The sequence below is a fragment of the Cygnus olor genome, chromosome 2 (genome assembly GCF_009769625.2).
Source record: "Cygnus olor isolate bCygOlo1 chromosome 2, bCygOlo1.pri.v2, whole genome shotgun sequence".
Classification (NCBI taxonomy): Eukaryota; Metazoa; Chordata; class Aves; order Anseriformes; family Anatidae; genus Cygnus; species Cygnus olor.
The window spans coordinates 67,421,042-67,440,488 of record NC_049170.1 but is presented as its reverse complement, the minus strand read 5'-3'; the positions used below and the strand labels follow the sequence as shown (position 1 = coordinate 67,440,488).

The following is a 19,447-nucleotide window of genomic DNA, read 5'->3' as shown; positions in this document are numbered from 1 at the left end:
TGGAACTCATGCAATATTCTCTGAAGGCTGGAGAGATGCACATGGCTTAAAACAAAGTTGAGCCTTTATCTTTTTTTTTTTTCCTTTTTTCCTGGAAACAAATTTCAGTATTTGAATTTCCTGGAAACAGAGTCAATTGAAATAACTGTCTTTGAACAAAGTTTTCATCACCTGCTTAAAACCCATTTTTCCTGGGTTTGCTAGTTCTAAACAGTCTTATGATTTGGCAGATGTCACAGCTGCTCTTCATACTTGTCACAGTCTAGTGACCTGTAACAGCAAGAGGAGACCAAAAAGTAATAATAAACTATTCTGGAATATTTAGCTATTTGATACAAACAGAGATTACTGTCCTTTATGTCCCTTTTGTCATGTTAATCATCACTCTAATGGGCTACTCTATGTGCCGTTGAACACCTCTGTGATGTAAAAACTTTGTTTCAGTAATTGTGGGGAAGGGGGAAGTTGGTGCCATCGAGTTATCATTCTGGTGTTTCTTTCTCCTTTTCATTGAGCTAGAACAGAAAATTGCAAGAATAAAATGCTATGCGAGAGATATAGATAATATTCATCAAAAGTAATCCAGCCTTCCCATAAACCCAGTAAGGATGTTTTTGATGAAATAACATTAATGGCTGGTGTTTTATTTTCTCTCTACCATTCTTCTGAAGTGACTTTTGTGAACTGTTAATCATTTTTTTCTTTCACATCTTGATTTCTCTCATTGACTTTTTGCTTTTGAGCTTTAAAATAGTATATTTGTAAGACAACTGCATGTCCCATAGTGAAAGACAGATTAAAGATGCATTCTGGGGCTGTAGTGCTGGTCTGCACAGAGGTATAGGTGGATTTTAGGCATATGTTCATTGTGCTCTTTTAATATTTAATTTTAATATTTTACAAGCATTCTACCAAAAGTGATTTGGGGAAATCTCTTATTTTTAAGCACTTTCCTCAGATTTCTAGCAGTGAAAGTGCCTTTAAGCTACATACAAAGACAGAAAACCACAAATACAGTGGTTGATCAAGGGAAATAGAATAATAATAGTTTCTTTTAACTCCAGTGGTAATTACGTAGGCATATATAAATGTGGGAGAATCTGCACTAGGTAAAAACTCTTGAATATGTTTCTGGGTATGAGAATGTAAATTAAATTGTATTTGTGTTTGGAGAGAAGAAATTTTCACCTAAATAGGATCACTAGAGTTACAAGCCTGTATATGGTAAACATCAAAAGCTTCAGCTAAGTTTAATAGAGAGGACCCAATTGCTGTGTTGGGCATGAAATTAATGTGCTGTGTTAGCACTGAGCTGCTGTAACATAGTGTAGAATAAGCCTGATAGATTTTAGTCAAGTTCAGTCCATTTCTCCATGAGAAATGGATCTAACATAAACTGTCAGAAAAAAAAAAAAAATCTCTCAAAAATCCCTCAGGCACAGGCTGTTGAAGGTAGCAGTTCCTTACTAGGAAATAAGCAAATTTTTCCTTTTCAAACAAATACAAGCTATCAACAGGGTTGGTACATTTAACAGTAGATCTTCCTGGGGAAGATTTCACTTCAAGGAATGCCCTATTTTAATGGGCACCACTGAGATTAAAGTGCTTGTTAACAGCATCTCAGCTGCACCAGCTATTATTTGGTCACTGGCAATATAATAAATACTCCTCTGCACAAGCAGGTGCGACATTTGTGTTATGAACTTAGACTTCAGCTGTACCAGGTAATACATCAAATGTATTTTTCTCCCCATCCTGGAGAGACTCTTCCATTATCACCCCCTTGTTGGAAGACATCTGTAGCTAATCATTCTTCTTGACCCCTGAAAGGAGGAGAGGAGAGGAGAGGAGAGGAGAGGAGAGGAGAGGAGAGGAGAGGAGAGGAGAGGAGGAGAGGAGGAGGAGGAGGAGAGGAGAGGAGAGGAGAGGAGAGGAGACTCGAGGAGAGGAGACTCGAGGAGAGGAGAGGAGAGGAGAGGAGAGGAGAGGAGAGGAGAGGAGAGGAGAGGAGAGGAGAGGAGAGGAGAGGAGGAGGAGAGGAGAGGAGAGGAGAGGAGAGGAGAGGAGAGGAGAGGAGAGGAGAGGAGAGGAGGGAGAGGAGAGGAGAGGAGAGGAGAGGAGAGGAGAGGAGGAGAGAGGAGAGGAGAGGAGAGGAGAGGAGAGGAGAGGAGAGGAGAGGAGAGGAGAGGAGAGGAGAGGAGAGGAGAGGAGAGGAGAGGAGAGGAGAGGAGAGGGAGGAGAGGAGAGGAGCGAGAGGAGAGGAGAGGAGAGGAGAGGAGAGGAGAGGAGAGGAGAGGAAGAGGAGAGGAGAGGAGAGGAGAGGAGAGGAGAGGAGAGGAGGATGAGAGGAGGAGAGGAGAGGAGAGGAGAGGAGAGGAGAGGAGAGGAGAGGAGAGGAGGAGAGGAGAGGAGAGGAGAGGAGAGGAGAGGAGAGGAGAGGAGAGGAGAACCTTCTCTTTAGAAAAAAACAGTTACATTGACAGCATTCCAGTATATGTCCATTAATCTGAGAAACGTAGACTGGTGGAGGAAGATAGTAGGAGCTCTGAATGAGGTCATTAGGTTAAAAGGGGAAGTGTTCTCTGAGCATGAAGTAAACAGCTGGTAGTAATCACTCTAAGTTTGAGCAAAGCTAAAAAAAAAAAAAAAAAGTAAAATCCAAATATACAGGGAGGGTAAGAAGCTTGTTTACCTGCGTACATACACAGTTTTGTTGGTTTTTGTTTCTTTGTTTTGTTGTTTGATACCTCATTTTTCTATCTACCTAACTTGGCTATTAAAATTTCAAAAATAGAGAAATTCTGTGATTTTTTATTGGTCCCTCCTTCAGCAAAATAACCCTGTTTAGCCCTAAGAAAAGCTGAAGTTATATGACCTTCGGGGGGGGGGGGGGGGGGAGCAGTGTTGGTTACAAGTGAGAATGCAGTAAAACCAAATGAAGGTCTGGCAAAATAAGCAATACAGCACAGCTGGTGTTGATCTGAAAGAATGAAATGGGAGAAAGCAGGTGCTTAGCCTTTCTTGCACTTGCCGAGGCAATCGACTCTGGGGCAGACGCGTTCTGCAGCGGAGCGGGGGATCGGGACAGGCAAGGCTTTTTTTCCAGCATCGTGGCCACTTGAGGGAGCCGCCAGGACCCGGCAGCTCTTGCGAGGGAGGCTGACGACGGAGCCAGCAGCACCTCCTCCCCAGCCGTTCAAAAGCAGCCCCTAGGGAGCGCGAGCGACCAGGAGCGTGGCGACCAGGGCATGGCGCGGCAGTACAGGGCGTGGCACGGCAGCTGGCGTGGCAGTTCGCGCAGGCAAGGCAAGCAGGGAGAGCAGAGTGTTCCGCCCCCCCCGCCCATACGAACAACTCCTCTAACGGCTGTCGACCACTAGGTAGGCTGCAATGGTCTACACCAGGCAGAGTGCTCTCTAGAAAGTCTGTAACCACCCAGACTGCCTGCCTGCTCAAAAAATGCGGCAGTTCAGGTCTCTGGATGCAGGGAGTGTCTGAGCCTGTTGCTGCCATCTGAGGGAGGCAGAGACTGTGTGTGTGAGGTGCGAGCAGGTGGATGACCTGGCCCGCCTGGTGGCAGAACTCAAGGAGGAGGTAGAGATGTTGAGGGCTATCAGGGAGTGTGAGTGGGAGATAGACTGGTGGAGCACCTCCCTGCAGGGCCTGAAGGAGAGGTACCGGGGTAAGACACCCCAAATGGGGGTGGACCCCCTGCCCTATCGCTGTTGGGCAGAGGGAGGGGACCTAGGAGTTGAGGAGGAATGGAGACAGGTCCCTGCTCGACCTCACAGATGATGTCCCCCCCCTACCAGCCCCACCTTCCCAGGTGCCCTTACACAACAGATTTGAGGCCCTGGAGCTTGAGAGACCGGTGGGTGAGGATGAGGTAGAAAGTCTACCCAGGAGGATGCCTAGGGCGAGGAAGTCGACTCCATGCCTCAAGACTGCCTCCACCAAGAAAGACAGAAGGGTAATCGTTGTAGGCGACTCCCTTCTCAGGGGAGTAGAGGGCCCTATTTGTCGGCCTGACCCTACCGTAGGGAAGTCTGCTGCCTCCCTGGGGCCAGGGTCAGGGATGTTGCCAGAAAGCTTCCCAACCTGGTTCGCCCCTCTGACTACTATCCTCTTTTGATAGTCCAGGCTGGCAGTGATGATATTGAAGAGAGAAGCCTGAAGGCTATCAAACGGGACTTTAGGGGACTGGGACGGTTAGTGGATGGAGCGGGAGTACAGGTGGTGTTTTCGTCTATCCCTACAGTGGCAGGGAGGGGTACAGAGAGGACACGGAAAGCCCACCTGATAAACACGTGGCTCAGAGGCTGGTGCCAACACAGAAATTTTGTGTTTTTTTGACCGTGGGGCATTTTACTCGGCACCCGGCCTGATGGCCGCAGACGGGTCCCTATCTCTAAGGGGAAAATGGATCCTAGCCCAGGAGCTGGCAGGGCTCGTTGAGAGGGCTTTAAACCAGGTAAGAAGGGGGACAGGGCTGAAATAAGGCTTGTTGGAGCTGTGCCGGGGGAACAATGGCAAGGCCAGGGGAGAAGGCAATGGCCCAACTGAAGTGCATCCACACTAATGCATGCAGCATGGGTAACAAAGAGGAGGAGCTGGAAGCCATCGTGCAGCAGGCTAGCTATGACTTGGTCGCCATCACAGAAATGTGGTGGGACCACTCTCATGACTGGAGTGCTGCAATGTCTGGCTATAGGCTCTTCAGAAGGGACAGGCAGCGCAGAAGGGGTGGTGGTGTGGCTCTCTAATATAGAGAGTGTTTTGATGTTGTGGAACTTGAGGCTGGGAATGATAAGGTTGAGTCCCTATGGGTTAGGATCAGCGGGAAGGCCAACAAGGCAAGCATCCTGGTGGGGGTCTGTTATAGATTGCCAAACCAGGATGAGGTGATGGATGAGGAGTTCTACAGGCAGCTGGCAGAAGTTGCAAAATCGTCAGCGCTCGTTCTCTTGGGGGACTTCAGCTTCCCAGATATGTCCTAGAAGCACAACACAGCCCAGAGAAAGCAGTCTAGGAGGCTTCTGGAGAGCGTGGAAGATAGCTTCCTGATGCAGCTGGTTAGTGAGCCTACCAGGGGAGGTGCCCCGCTAGACCTTCTGTTCACAGGGAAGGACTGATGGGAGATGTGGTGGTCAGGAGCTGTCTTGGGCAGAGTGACCACGAAATGGTAGAGCTCTCTATTCTTGGCGAAGTCAGGAAGGGTAGCAGTAAAACCACTCTCTTGGACTTCCGGAGGGCTGACTTTGGGCTGTTCAGGACACTGGTTGGCAGAGTCCCTTGGGAGGGGGTTCTGAAGGGCAGAGGAGTCCAGCAAGGCTGGGCGCTCTTCAAGAAGGAAATCTTAATGGCTCAGGAGCGGTCTGTCCCCATGTGCCCAAAGACAAGCCGGCACGGAAGAAGACCAGCCTGGCTGAACAGAGAGTTGTGGTTCGAGCTTAGGAGAAAAAAGAAGGTTTATAATCTTTGGAAAAGAGGGCGGGCCACTCAGGAGAACTATAAGGATGTTGCGAGGCTGTGCAGGGACAAAATTAGAAAGGCCAAAGCTCATCTGGAGCTCAATCTGGCTACTGCCGTTAAAGATAACAAAAAATGTTTTTACAAATACATCAACACAAAAAGGAGGACTAAGGAGAATCTCCATCCTTTACTGGATGCGGTGGGAAACTTAGTTCCAAAAGATGAGGAAAAGGCTGAGGTGCTTAATGCCTTCTTTGCCTCAGTCTTTAGTGGCAAAACCAGTTGTTCTCTGGATACCCAGTACCCTGAGCTGGTGGAAGGGGATGGGGAGCAGGATGTGGCCCTCACTATCCACGAGGAAATAGTTGGTGACCTGCTACAGCACTTGGATGTACGCAAGTCAATGGGGCCGGATGGGATCCACCCGAGGGTACTGAGGGAACTGGCGGAGGAGCTGGCCAAGCCGCTTTCCATCATTTATCAGCAGTCCTGGCTATTGGGGGAGGTCCCAGTCAACTGGCAGCTAGCAAATGTGACGCCCATCTACAAGAAGGGCCGGAAGGTAGACCCGGGGAACTATAGGCCTGTTAGTTTGACCTCAGTGCCAGGGAAGCTCATGGAGCAGATTATCTTGAATGTCATCACGTGGCACTTGCAGGGTAACCAGGCGATCAGGCCCAGTCAGCATGGGTTTATGAAAGGCAGGTCCTGCTTGACGAACCTGATCTCCTTCTATGACAAAGTGACACGCTTAGTGGATGAGGGAAAGGCTGTGGATGTGGTCTACCTTGCCTTCAGTAAGGCTTTTGACACCATTTCCCACAACATTCTCCTCAAGAAACTGGATGCTTGTGGCTTGGACTGATGTACGTTTCGTTGGGTTAAAAACTGGCTGGGTAGCTGGGCCCAAAGAGTTGTGGTGAATGGAGTCAAATCCAGTTGGAGGCCGGTTACTAGTGGAGTCCCCCAGGGCTCAGTATTAGGGCCAGTTCTCTTTAATATCTTTATTGATGATCTGGATGAAGGGATTGAGTGCACCCCCAGTAAGTTTACAGAGGACACCAAGTTAGGTGCGTTTCGATCTGTTCGAGGGTAGGAAGGCTCTGCAGGAGGATCTGGATAGGCTGGACCAATGGGCTGAGGTCAACTGTATGAAGTTCAACAAGGCCAAGTTCTGGGTCCTGCACCTGGGGCACAACAACCCCAAGCAGAGCTACAGGCTGGGAGATGAGTGGTTGGAAAGCTGCCTGGCAGAGAAGGACCTGGGAGTATTGGTTGATAGTTGGCTGCATATGAGCCAGCAGTGTGCTCAGGTGGCCAAGAAGGCCAACAGCATCCTGGCTTGTATAAGAAACAGTGTGGGCAGCAGGGCTAGGGAAGAGATTGTCCCCCTGTACTCGGCTGTGGTGAGACCGCACCTTGAGTACTGTGTTCAGTTTTGGGCCCCTCACTACAAGGACATGGAGGTGCTCGAGTGAACCCAGAGAAGGGCAACGAAGCTGGTGAGGGGTCTGGAGAACAAGTCTTATGAGGAGCGGCTGAGGGAGCTGGGGTTGTTCAGCCTGGAGAAGAGGAGGCTCAGGGGTGACCTTATCACTCTCTATAGGTACCTTAAAGGAGGCTGTAGCGACGTGGGGGTTGGTCTATTCTCCCATGTGCCTGGTGACAGGATGAGGGGGAATGGGCTAAAGTTGCACCAGGGGAGGTTTAGTTTGGATATTAGGAGGAACTTCTTTACTGAAAGGCTTGTTAAGCATTGGAATGGGCTGCCCAGGGAAGTGGTTGAGTCACCATCCCTGGAGGTCTGTAAGAGACGTTTAGATGTTGAACTTCGTGATATGGTTTAGTGGAGGACTTGTTAGGTCAGAGGTTGGACTCGGTGATCTTGGAGGTCTCTTCCAACCTAGACGATTCTGTGATTCTTATTTTCTTTTCTCTAGTGGCTTGTCTCTCTCCACGGTGGAACGTGACAGCACAAGGATATCTCTGTGGCTGTGTTGCCTGCTTGCTCACAACGTATCTTTGCTAAATTATTTTAAATGGTCAGCAGCTGTCCTTGAAAACTTAAGTGCATTTATTTTGATGAAGCCTTTTCTGTTTTGTATAGAGGTAGGGTACAGATGGTGCTTGTTCCTTCACATGGGAACTCCTACTGTCATAATATGTAAGGGTGATACATGGATATATATTTTCCTTTCTTCCTCTTTACTCCTCCATGCGTGTGCTGGAGGTGAAATTACAGAAGGTCCTTATGCAGGCCATACAAGGCAAAGGATGAGTGGCAGGGTTTCTGTACTCGCTTCCAGCCTCCTCCTCCCCTGCATACCACCCACCCATGCACATGCTTGTTTGCTCGCCCACAGTCATGTTACAATCTGGTTCTTGCTGAAAATCACTTTTATTTTTCATATATGTCTTTAGAAGATCTTGAGAAGGTACTTTCCTACGTAATTTGCTTGATGGGTAATTTTTCAGGTACATTAGTGCTGAAGGTCAGGAACGTGCTGGAAACTGGATCTTATGTTTTATTTGTATTATTGTAGGGTGAGTTGTGACAGCTATTTAAGTTTTGAACCATTTCAGTTCCTCTGCTGTAAATGGAACACCAATTTTGTATTAGAGGAGAGCCTGTAGAAAGATGTAATCACACATTCAGGGATTCAAAGATGTTCTGCTTATAGAGATGCTAGTGACTGAAATATCAACTCCCCTAAAACCTAAAGAAGAAACACTTCTAATGCTCGGGTTATTTCCATATAAAATCAATTCATAAAAAGATTGAGGAAGGCTGGGCTCAGAGTCAGCCAACACCTCTGAAAGGTAAGCACAAGAAAAATAGCTGCCTCAATTAGGAGAATTGCTTTGTTTTTCTTTAGAAAAATCTGACAATTACATTGCATCTCTGTTTTTAGGCAGATAATAAAGTGAAACACTGGGCTAATGGAAAGCAGCTTGCACAAGCTGAGCACTATGGAATATTCATCCAGCATGCAGCATATGTATGGTAAGCTATATGTCTGTGGGAAATGCATACAATCCACCTGCCCTTTAACTATGCCTTAGACTTTTTTGCCTGAGAAGAAAAGCTGGCTCTATTGCAAAACAAAAACTGTAATTGGAAAAATCCTCTTAATCTCCTCCTTACTTCTTAAATTCTTTGAGCATATTTTAGAGATGAGACAGCACTAACGCCATCGTCTGAACACAAAAGGTGTCGAGCTGTAGGAAGGGAGGAATTTGACATATGCAGTGGTATTCACAGTGCCTTTCTGCAAATGGTCTACATGTTTATTCTGTAGTGCAATTCCCCAAAAGCTTAAGAAAATGCCCTGAATTTTGCAGCTCCCTTGAGTCCACTTTGATAGGCTATGCAAAGTCTTTGAGGGTTCTCTGTTTGAAAGTACCATGAGTTGTGATACTGTTGGTGGTGTTTTGGACAAACGAATTGAAGGAACATTTGTGGTCATAGTACTTTCTTATGATTGTCAGAGGCTCAGGTTTTTCAAATACTAGGGATGACAGATATTTCTAGATCTATATGGTTGCTGCTTTCAAATGTTTGCTGATTTTGCTAATGCAGTTGAAAGGAAGCAAGCTCAGACTGAAAAGATCAAAATATTCACTACACTTCTAATGTTAATTATGCTAGAGAACATAATATTTCTTATAACTTATGATCTGTACAAGAGGGGACTTGCAGAGTTCCTCACATTTTCATCAGTTGATGTTAAACATGAGGGTCTAGATGCAGCCTCTGTTTTAGGATGCCCCTAAATTCTTTACTGCTGGAGGCTTGGAGATCATATGAGGGAGAGAAATGCTCTACACCTGCCCCATTCTTTTTTCACTCTTCCCCAAGTATCCTCCCTCCTGACCATGGTCAGGGACTTCCTTGTCTAAATCAGGATTTTGTGATGTCTGGGTGATGAGGGAAAAAAACAAGTGGGGATTCTTTCAGTCCCTGAGATTTCAGTGAAGCATTGACTGTAATGGGACAGTTCATAGACTTAAAGCAAAACGTATACCAACCACCTTGCTGAACCTGAATGTAGTACAGCAAGCAACTGTCGGGTTTGGGAAGGATTTGTGTGTGGGGGGGAAGAGAGCTTTCAAGCTCTCTTTTGACTTATCAAGCTCTTTCTGACTTGGAGGGTCTGATGAGAGCATAAGGGTCTGAAAAGCATAAGCTATGACGGTACTTCTCTATTTCCAAGAATAGCTTAATAACTAAATGGGTTGCTCTGTTATAGTCTTTTAAAACAGTTAAATGTTATCTACAGTTACTAAACTCTAGGTATTGTGTGTTTTTTTCAAAGGCTGCTGCTCAGTCTAAAGACCAGCACATACTTGGACTGTTTTTCCAGTTGAAATGGCACTTGTTAGCCACTGGGTCGAGGAGAGAGACATCAGAGGTAGCTGCGGCCTCTCAGCAGTGTGGGGCAGGAATAGGAGAAATGGAAGGGGGAGCCAGAGAGCACCAGAGCTGCTGTTCCTGCCCTGCAGGAGAACCAGAGACCCTTATCTCTACCAATGACTCCTGTCCCCTGTAGCTGGAACCACCACCTAATATTTCCCATTATTTCTTGTTGGCTTCTGGCAGTCTCCTGCTTCAGGCAACTGATAAATGTGCCTGTGTCTTAAAGATAGCCAGAGAGTAGGTGCAGGATGATGACATTCATTCCCCTCACCCACCTCATTTTTTCCCCTGGAGACATTTTTTTTTCTTCTAGATCTGCATTGTAACGTTAGAGCTCCATTTGTGTGTTATGTCTGAGCCCAGCTGAAAGTTATTGATGATTTCTACTTTCAGCCTTTTTGTGACTGTGTTTTAGTGATATTGACAAACAAACCAAAAAAAAAATACAAAAAATACACTTGACAATTTAATTATTTAGTGCTATCTAACTTACAGGTATACGTGCCATAATTAAAGGTTTATGTAGGTAATAACTATCTCTGATGTGCTATCTAAATCATATTTTATATATAATATGTCCCTCATGCATGAAACTTCCTTTTGACTAAACAAGTTTTGATTAAACATGTAACTTTTAAGGGTATTTCTGATCAACTGACGGTGAGAAATAATCTTGTCTTTGTCTATGTATCTCCCCATGCTTCTAAAATTTGCTAGAAATTCTGTATCTTTCCATCTGTGACCTAATTTCACTGCCAATGAAGTTTACAGGAGTTCTTTCCGCTGGCTCCATACAAAACCAGATCAGGCCACTAGAGAACAAAAATAAGTTACATTCATAAGTTGGAAGCTACCACAGGCATTGATCAATACACACATGAATTTATGCCCAGGCAGGGTTTGCAATTTGGTGTTCTTCTCTTGGGAATACCAGGATGCCCTCTGTCATGCAGGGAAGGGTGCAAATCTAAAGTGATGCTGGGTTTTACTGTCCTGATGGGGGTTGAGACCCCCATTTGGGGTATTATTTGGAGCAGGTGTTGAGACCTTGTCAATGGCATCACTAGTACATTGCTTCAGAGATGCCTGGCCATGAGCAATGTTACCTCTAAGTAGAGCTGCTTCTAATTCTATTTTGAGCCTGTGTCCTTTTTTACCTTTCAGTGCTGTCATTCAAGTTTTAGGGTGAGGATCTTACCTTTTTTTCATTAAAAATTGTTAGTTCTACAAAAAAAAAATAAAAATGGTGCACTTAAAGATAGGCTTGCAAAAGCACATAATTTCAGAAATATTTACCAAAAAATATTCCTCAGTTTATTGAATACATCTTTTGAGATCTTTCAGTCTAAGTATTCTTTAACCTATTAAGACCAGCTATTAAATGTATTTCAACTTCAAAGTAGGAGTAAAAATGCTATTGAATATATAAAGTGATGTTATTAAAAAACAAACAAACAAAAAAGCTAAAAGCATGTCTGTTATCTTTCTTCTCCCAGAGGACATTTCCCCCATTATCTGTCTTGACAAACAACTAGTCTCTCTAATAAATAATTCAACAGGAGGAGACTCCAGGGCTGTCTGTATAAAATTATGGCATACATTGTCTGATGTCCTTGCTAGCCAGGAGAAACTAAGAGCTGGTGAAATGGCATTGTTAAATCCCTGGACTGTCCCCTCAATTTTCAGGTTTCTACAGTTAGAAAGTGACTGCTCCACCAGAGAAACAAAGACTAGAATAAGTTTTGTGGTGTTTTTTTTTTGTTGGTTGGTTGGTTGGTTGGTTTGCTTTGGTTTTGTTCCCCTCAAAGCTTTTTTTTTTTTCTTTTTTGAACTCGTTAGGTCTGTCTGAATAGCATAAATAATTCTCCAGAATTCATTGTCTAATTCAAGATGAATTGAGCAGTTGTTTTTAAGTTGTTAGTGTGGTGTTTTTTTTTTTTTACCTTACTGAAATAAGCATTTTAAGTTCCTGGCATGTTAAAAAGGAAAATGAGTCAGATAACTGAAAGAGGGAGATTGTACTCTGTGCCCAAACTATTTGTGTTAAACTCTGTGTGGGTAATGCACATTCAACATAAATTCTTGAAAGTTTGAGGGTCATACTAATTTCAGGTGAAGTCTTAACCTCAACAATCTTTCTTTTCATTGTGAAGATAGTACTTAAGGAATGAAAAGGCTGGGAATAATTAGTACTGTGCTTTCACACACATTATGACTGCATTAACTATTAAAGAATTCAGTGGCAGCGACAAGCTGGCAGAGATAGCCTGAGTCAAAGCTCAGCCTGGGAGCTTCATTGCCCTTCAGAACCTCCTGCTCCCTGCACTTGCGTATCCTCAGCTTTGATTTCTGCTGTGCAGCTTGCAGGAATGTTTGGACCATATGAGGACTTCATAGTAATTTCAAAGTGATGAAATCTGTATGGATAAAAACACTGGAGTTTAGAGAAGCCCAGTTTTTAATAATGGTGTTATCTTTAAAAGATAAAGCTTCAGAAGAATTTTTTTTGTTTATTTTCTGCAAATAGCATTTAAAGATTTGTGGAACTGTGACGTCAAAGCAGAAAGTGGTGTATTACAGCTTCTTAGTTCAGTGTACAGTTAGGTTTTAATACAATACTGTTTCATTAAGGGTTATAGATTTTTTTTTCAGCATCACTTAGAATTCTCAATCATAACCAAGACTACATCAGTCCATGCACCTAAAACTACAGGATCTTACAAGCAAGATACGCACTGGGTGGACATGAAAATATTTTATGGGCTTGCTTTGTTTGTTCTGTATTGATGGAAAGCTGAATAGAATAAAGTCATTTACACAAAGTCACACTCTCTGAAACCATGCGTTATCTTCACTGTCAGCCAGTCTTTTCCACTCTACTGGTTCTGTAAAAGAGTTTGCATTTTAGCAAATAGGGTCCTTAGCTGTTGCAGGAAAACATCAGAGGAAGACACCAGCTAAGTCACAGCAGTTGGCTGCCTTGCCTATTGCTAGACTTTTTCATTTTGAGAGGTAGGGAAGCAACTGCAGTCTTGTAGAATGTCTGCAGTATCTGAACCCAAAGTTATTTGCAATTGTTTGCTATGGACAACTGAAGTTTCCACCAGTCTTGCTATTTTTGCAGGGATCAGAATGAGGAATGCAAAGGAAAGTCCCTCGTTCTGTTGAAGCATGTAGATAGTGAGGTTTCCACAGATAGATTATTGGCTCATGCTTCACTTTTTTTTCATCATTCTAATTATCATTCACTTAAATTAATTTTCAGAGTCAACCGCAGAAATGTCTGAAAGTTTGCATACTGGAGACTTTGAGCAGCGTGCCAAACAACTCATGAGGTGCTCCCATTTCTGTTTTTAAATGTGTATCTTTTGAAATCAGTAGTTGGAAATGAGATTCTGGAACATCTAATCTCTCAGGGAGAGTTAATGGTAAAAAGGGGTTAGGAAGTCTTAGAACTTGTTCATGTTTTGATTTTCTGAGGCATGCAGACCTTGCCAGAAGCATTCCTTTAACTCAAAAAAAAAAATCATATAAAAGAGGAAAGCAAAATGAAATGGACTGGTACATAGTTTCAGTTAAAAGTTTCTCTTGACATGGAAGTGTTGCACATTGCTTTTGTTGTCCTATGTCCAAACCACGTGGCTCTATCCGTTCTGGCTATTGTGAAAGGATTCAGGGAGTTCTGTGCTGTTTCAGTGAAGACACCTTGTTGTACAAAACAAGGCACAGGTCCTTTTTGGTTTTTCCCTTGGACAGTAAGAGTCTGGAGTAGCCAAGATTTACCCATCAAGGTATTAAAAACCAGCCTAGTACAGCATCCTGTTGGAAACAGGCTGCTCTTCAACAAAAATCTTAAAATGAAATGTATCACATCCTGATGTTGTGCGGATGTCTGTCATTGTTGAAGATTATTGGTAGGACCATTTGGGGTCCTTCATTTTAGTGCCATCTTGGCTACATTAATGGCATGGAAGGAAATAATCTATTGGCAGTGGTGTTCAAACGCCTACAGAAGCCACAGGAGATTCTCTTGCCAGATATATTCATAGCAGGCTTTTGATGTTTTCCACATCCCCCAGGTGCAAGATGATAACCTGTGGGCAAAAGACATACATAGACTGAATGGGAAGAGGGCTTGCAGAGTGGGGACAGGCTCACCCTGGAAACTCACAGGTGAACACTGGGGATTAAACACCAAGGGGCAGTAGTAAAGGAAGGTTTGCCTTGGTGCTGCCTTAGCCAGATAGCAGCGACCTGAGACCCTCCTCTAGGGTGGAGCAACTTAAGGGAACTAGAGGAAAAGCAAATGGTTGGGTTCAAAATGGGGTTCCCCTTGTGGAACTGAGAGTGACCCTGACTGCCTGAGAGGTGACAAGCAAGCCATGGGAAGCAGAAAACCACATGAATTCCGTGAATGGAGAATTGAAAGCAAAATTGGGAGAGCCTCTGGATTAAAAGTGAGGAGGGGAGTGCACTTCTACCGATGGAGTTCTGGTTTAAGATACCATAAAAAGATATGTAATTGAATTAACAATTGTCTATGTTTAGTATGTGTTTACTATTTATTACTATTTTGTGTGTTTGCTTTTGTTTTTGTTATTCTGTTCTTTAATTCAAACTGGTTGTTGTTGTTTTTTTTATGGTTTTTTTTTTTGATACGTCAACCCACTGTGGGTAAACGTAATGGAAATCAATCAATGTACATTAATTGTAAGTCTCTCCACATGAGCCACAGGTATGGCTCACATGTAAACAAAATGAGTGGCAGCTTTCTGGAAATAGCTTTCCCACTGTAACCATTACGTGGTGTGTTGCTTTTTATAGTTTTTAAACAAGGTGTCAAAAATGACTCAATTACAATAACATTTGCAAATAGCTGGTCAGGTCTGTAGTAATTTTCAAGCAAAATGTTTTTTGTTCGGTTTTATGTGTGTTGGATTTTTTTGTTTGTTTAAGTAAAAATCTGGAGTATGCCAACAAGCTGAAATACTAGTAAGAGGGTGGTGAGGTACTGGGACAGGTTGCCCAGATGCCCCATCCCCGGAGGTGTTCACAACCAGGTTGGATGGGGCTTTGGGCAACCTGATCTGGTGGGAGGTGTCCCTGCCCTATGGCAGGGGTATTGGAACAGAGTGATCTTTAAGATCGCTTCCAACCCATTCTATGGTTCTACAATTCTAAGACTAATAGGAGGTTTTGATTGTCTGTGCTTGTGAATTGTAAAATTGAGCAGCAAACAGATGTTACACAGAGTTCTAATGCATCTTTTATGTTCAACTTTATGGTGTTGCACCAGCCAGTGCCATAACACGTACAGGAGTGCAGATGTGCTGAGTAGGGCTAAAGAGTTGTGATAAATATGTGTTTAATGTACTTGAAAATTTTAAAATGTTTTGGGAGCACAATAAAAATAAAACATCTGCCCTATGATGTTTAACTGAGTAAAACAAGAAGTGAGAAATGTAAGATGTTCATTTCATTATCTTTTTTTTCACAGAATAAACAAAAAAGAAATGTATGGTTTTAATTCTTCTGTACTTAAACTGCATCGTTTTTACTGCAGCTATATCATCATTGTGATTATACAGGCTAGGCGCTGGCTTTCTGAGTAAGGAGAACATCCCTAAAAATAACTGTTATTCTGGTTTGTTTTTAGAATTTGACCCAAACGTGTATTTCTTGAAAGGTATGTCCGAATCACAGGAGGAAGAAAGAGAGGTGAAAACACTTGAGAAATTTCATCCCTGAATAAAAGGAACAGCCTCTGCTAATCCCATTTCTTGTGTGCATAAAAATTGCACTTTTATTATTTTGTGATTTGCACCATACAGAGGGAGCTGAAAATTAGTATTTGTATGTCAAAATGTTTTGGATTGTGTGGTATTAAACTCAGACATTCTTTTTTAAGCTTTCTGCTGTGTAATTTAATAGAGAAATTCAGAAACATCTTCATGGCTGTGTTTTATTTTGTTTTTTTTGTCTCAAAATCACCTTAGACCTTCGAGGTCTAGGTAGCATGTATTAGGTCATAGGTGCTGCCATAAACAAATAGCTATATATAATTGCCACATTTGTTTAACAAAGACTAATCTCCTCCCTTTAGTTGCTATTGGAAATTAACTTTGCTTATCTTTCTTCCTAGCCTGAACACAGAAGAACAGGGATGCACAGATTAGGTACAAATTGCCATATGTAAAACTAGTTTCTTGTCTGAATCATAGAATCATCGTGGTTGGAAAAGACCTTCAAGACCATCAAGTCCAACCATCAACCTGATTGACATAGTCCCGTCACTAAACCATGCCCCTTAGAGCCACATCCACAGATCTCTTAAATAGCCCTTGGGGGTGGGGGATGCCACCACTTTCCAGGGCAGCCTGTTCCGATGCCTGAACACCCTTTCTGTGAATAAATTCTTACTAAATATAAGTTGTCTCAAGTCCCAGACATTATTCCTCACCCTTAAAAGCTTCAACAAGACCTATATGGAGGTTTATAAAAGCTAGATAGATCAAAGTATATTTGTTACAAAATTACTCAAAAGCATCTCAACAGGTATTAATTGCTTCTGTGTATTATTCATTAAACAGAGCATTAATCTCCTTATTGTTAAATTGCTAAGTTTTCCCCCGTACATGAACACACTAAATCAAAAAAATGATATGAATTAAAGAAAAAAATGTGCAATACCGTTAGTTAACATTTAAATTGCAAAAATAAGCTCAGCAGCTGTATTCTTTATATTGGGAAATAGAATATACTGGCAGTGATTAGGGAAACATCTTAATATGTACGTTGTCATTACAGACTGTCTCCTTAATTTTTAAGATCTGGGATGGCTCTGTTGAAGAATCTTATCTTTTGGTTATTAGTATGACTGGCACAAGCTTCGGAAATCACTAAATAATAATCCAGGTGCTTGATGCTGCTGTAGTCTTTTTTTCTGTCTGAAAAACCTTTTCCTCTGTTTTTTGTGTGTAATCAAGAAGGCTTAAAGCTCTTTTTCTTTCTTCTGGGGAGGTGCCTTTAATAGTTTTAATAGTTTGTATATGATATCCTCCTATTTATTTCCTGACAGTAATGGTGGTTTGAAATGACTTTGAAACTGCTGAATATCACAATCCTGTCTCAGTGTTCTTCACCAGCTAGAAACCACTTCTTTTTAACACTGCCACTGATGCTAAGAGATTTCTAAGGATGGTGTCAATTGTAGTATGCATAGTCATATTTATTGAAACAATAAGCTGATAACTCTTGTAAAACTGAGGCAAGTCATGTGAAATACATCATACTTTAAAAAAAAAAATCAGAAATTTTCTTTCAAACTTCACTCTTGATGTGACTTCAGTCTAAAACACAGTGGCATACTGCTTCTTAGTGCATTGTTACAGCCATGAAACCTCGTGATATATTAGCTGTGCTTGAGAGATGCATTCCTTCAGTTTGTGAGCCCTCAAGCAGAAGGGAGAGGAATCTCCTTTTTCCTCTTTACTTCTTTGTGGCATGCAAACCACAGACTGCCTCTAGTCTCATGCTGCTGTCGATACTGTCTGCTCTGCTTTGGCCAGTAGCATTACCTGACCACTGTGCACAACATGGAAATATAACATGCCATGTTTCTGAAGGAAGAACTGATGGTTGTTTGTTTTTTTTCGTACATCTACTGTACTGTGATGAATAACTGGGAGTTGTTGTGTACTATGATGTAATTAAAAACCTGCTTTACAAATACATTTATAAAACAGAAGGACCAGAAAGATAACTAAACTATTTGCAACGTAAAGCGTCTTTGTTGAATCTGTGGAGTTGTCTCATATAGTGGGTTTGTTACACATGAAAACTGAGTATTGAGACCATTGTTTCTTCCCATCCCTCCTACTGTTAATTAATTGTTCATCTTTTACATGAGTCCTATCCTAAACAATGACTTTGCCACTTCCTTTTCTTTCATGCTCTTGATTATTTCGGTTCTAAGTAACTACAATAATCCAGAGACTACAGCAACTAAAGTGATGACAATAATGCAATTGTAGACATGGGAATGTCCTGGAATGTGAGAAGAGGAATTTCATATTATTACCCTATTTTGTCTTGTCTTGGGTAAATTCCCTGTCCTTTATTTCTATTTTGCATTGAAACATACGTAGGTAAGATGCCTCAATGTCTGAGCGATCCTGATCTCAAAAATCTGATAACTTAATACAGGATTCCTCCTTGCAGAAATACCTGTCAGAAACTCCTTTGTGTGAGGATGAGAACTGTAATGTAAAATTCACTGCACGGTGGTTTTTTTAAAATGATCTTATAAGTTTAAATGCTCTAAGCCTCTTACCTTGATTTTTAGAAAAGAACTTAAGCGTGCATTTTTCTTTTATAAGTCGTGGGGAGAACAGGGCTGTAGGGCTGTTGTGAATCTGGAAAGAGTGAAGCTTTGGTTGTTTGTGCTTGGGCAACAAGCCTGTTGAAATCCTAAACCAAATGGGTCTCCAGAGGTCTGTAACAGTAGTTAGTCCCAGGACTACTTCTTGAGCTGTGACAATGTGGCTTGGATCATTCTCTCCCCAAGTTAATGCAGAAATGAGGATGAATTTCTTAGGCAAAGCAGTGGCAATTCATGTTTTTCATGTGGGTCCTTCCCCGGCTATATTGGCTAAGGGGTGGTGATCTTCATATAAGCAAGGCTCCTGTATTGTGGGGTATTTGCTGCTATTTTGTGTAACACCAACAACAGCCACAGTAAAGGACACGTACTGCTCTGGGTGCCTGAAGTGTATAACCACTTGCGAGCATGTTTCATAGCTGTGTTAATTCTCCAAGGTGATCTAGAGAGCACTCCTGGTGAGATGGGCAGCCTGTGACAATGACCACAAACATCAGAGTCTTCCCTATCCCCTGTCTCCTCTACCTACTTCTATGAGCAAACCCAAAGCATTTTGAGTAGCCATGGAGAGGGGGATCAGAGTGAGGATATGGCCCTACCTCCAGCACACTGACCACCAAGTGGGTCCAGCAGGAGGGTGGCATGCCCTGCTCTTTCTGGCTGCCATGATCGCACCATGGATGGCTGCATGCTGTTTATACAGGGAGACTTAGGAGGACTTCAGGTCCTTGGCTCACATCTGACTTCACCCATGCCTGGATCTACAGTGGACTGAGATGTGGGTACACACCAGCCCCTTTCCATTGCAAGGTATTTCTTTTCTGACGTAGATAGTTTGGTACATCAGCTAGGAGGGAAGAATAGCAGACTCAAAACACCCCAGGCTTTGTGTAGGGAGCACCTGAGCAAGCCTTATGCTTCTTTACATGGGGAAGAAACCTCCAGAAACCTGGCACTGTGGCTGTTTTTTCTGTCTCTGAAAGCTGACAGCAGTGCCGGCACTTGGAAGAGGTGCCGTCAGACCCCCCGGAAGGAGTAAACAGATGTGAAATAACATTTTCCAAGTTACTTTGGAGTCCAAATGACACAGAATTACCTTCTGAAGTCACTTTTGAAACTGTTCCCTCATAGTTCTGGTAATAGGACTCCTGCCTGCATCTTTATTTTGGAAACACTGC

The 19,447-nt window shown here is 43.0% G+C and overlaps 1 long non-coding RNA gene across 3 annotated transcripts; it reads left to right on the top strand.

Annotated features, from left to right (window-relative positions):
• Positions 1 to 3,230: 3,230 nt before the first annotated feature.
• Positions 3,231 to 16,455, top strand: LOC121066130. Of its 3 annotated transcripts, XR_005817535.1 has the most exons (6): positions 3,231 to 3,380; positions 7,413 to 7,488; positions 8,385 to 8,476; positions 13,155 to 13,224; positions 15,546 to 15,575; positions 16,032 to 16,455. It is a non-coding gene; the product is annotated as an uncharacterized LOC121066130 (long non-coding RNA). The 3 variants fall into 3 exon arrangements; XR_005817533.1 differs by lacking the exon at positions 16,032 to 16,455 and having other exon boundaries at positions 13,155 to 15,936; XR_005817534.1 differs by lacking the exons at positions 13,155 to 13,224; positions 15,546 to 15,575; positions 16,032 to 16,455 and adding an exon at positions 9,789 to 12,711.
• Positions 16,456 to 19,447: the final 2,992 nt, after the last annotated feature.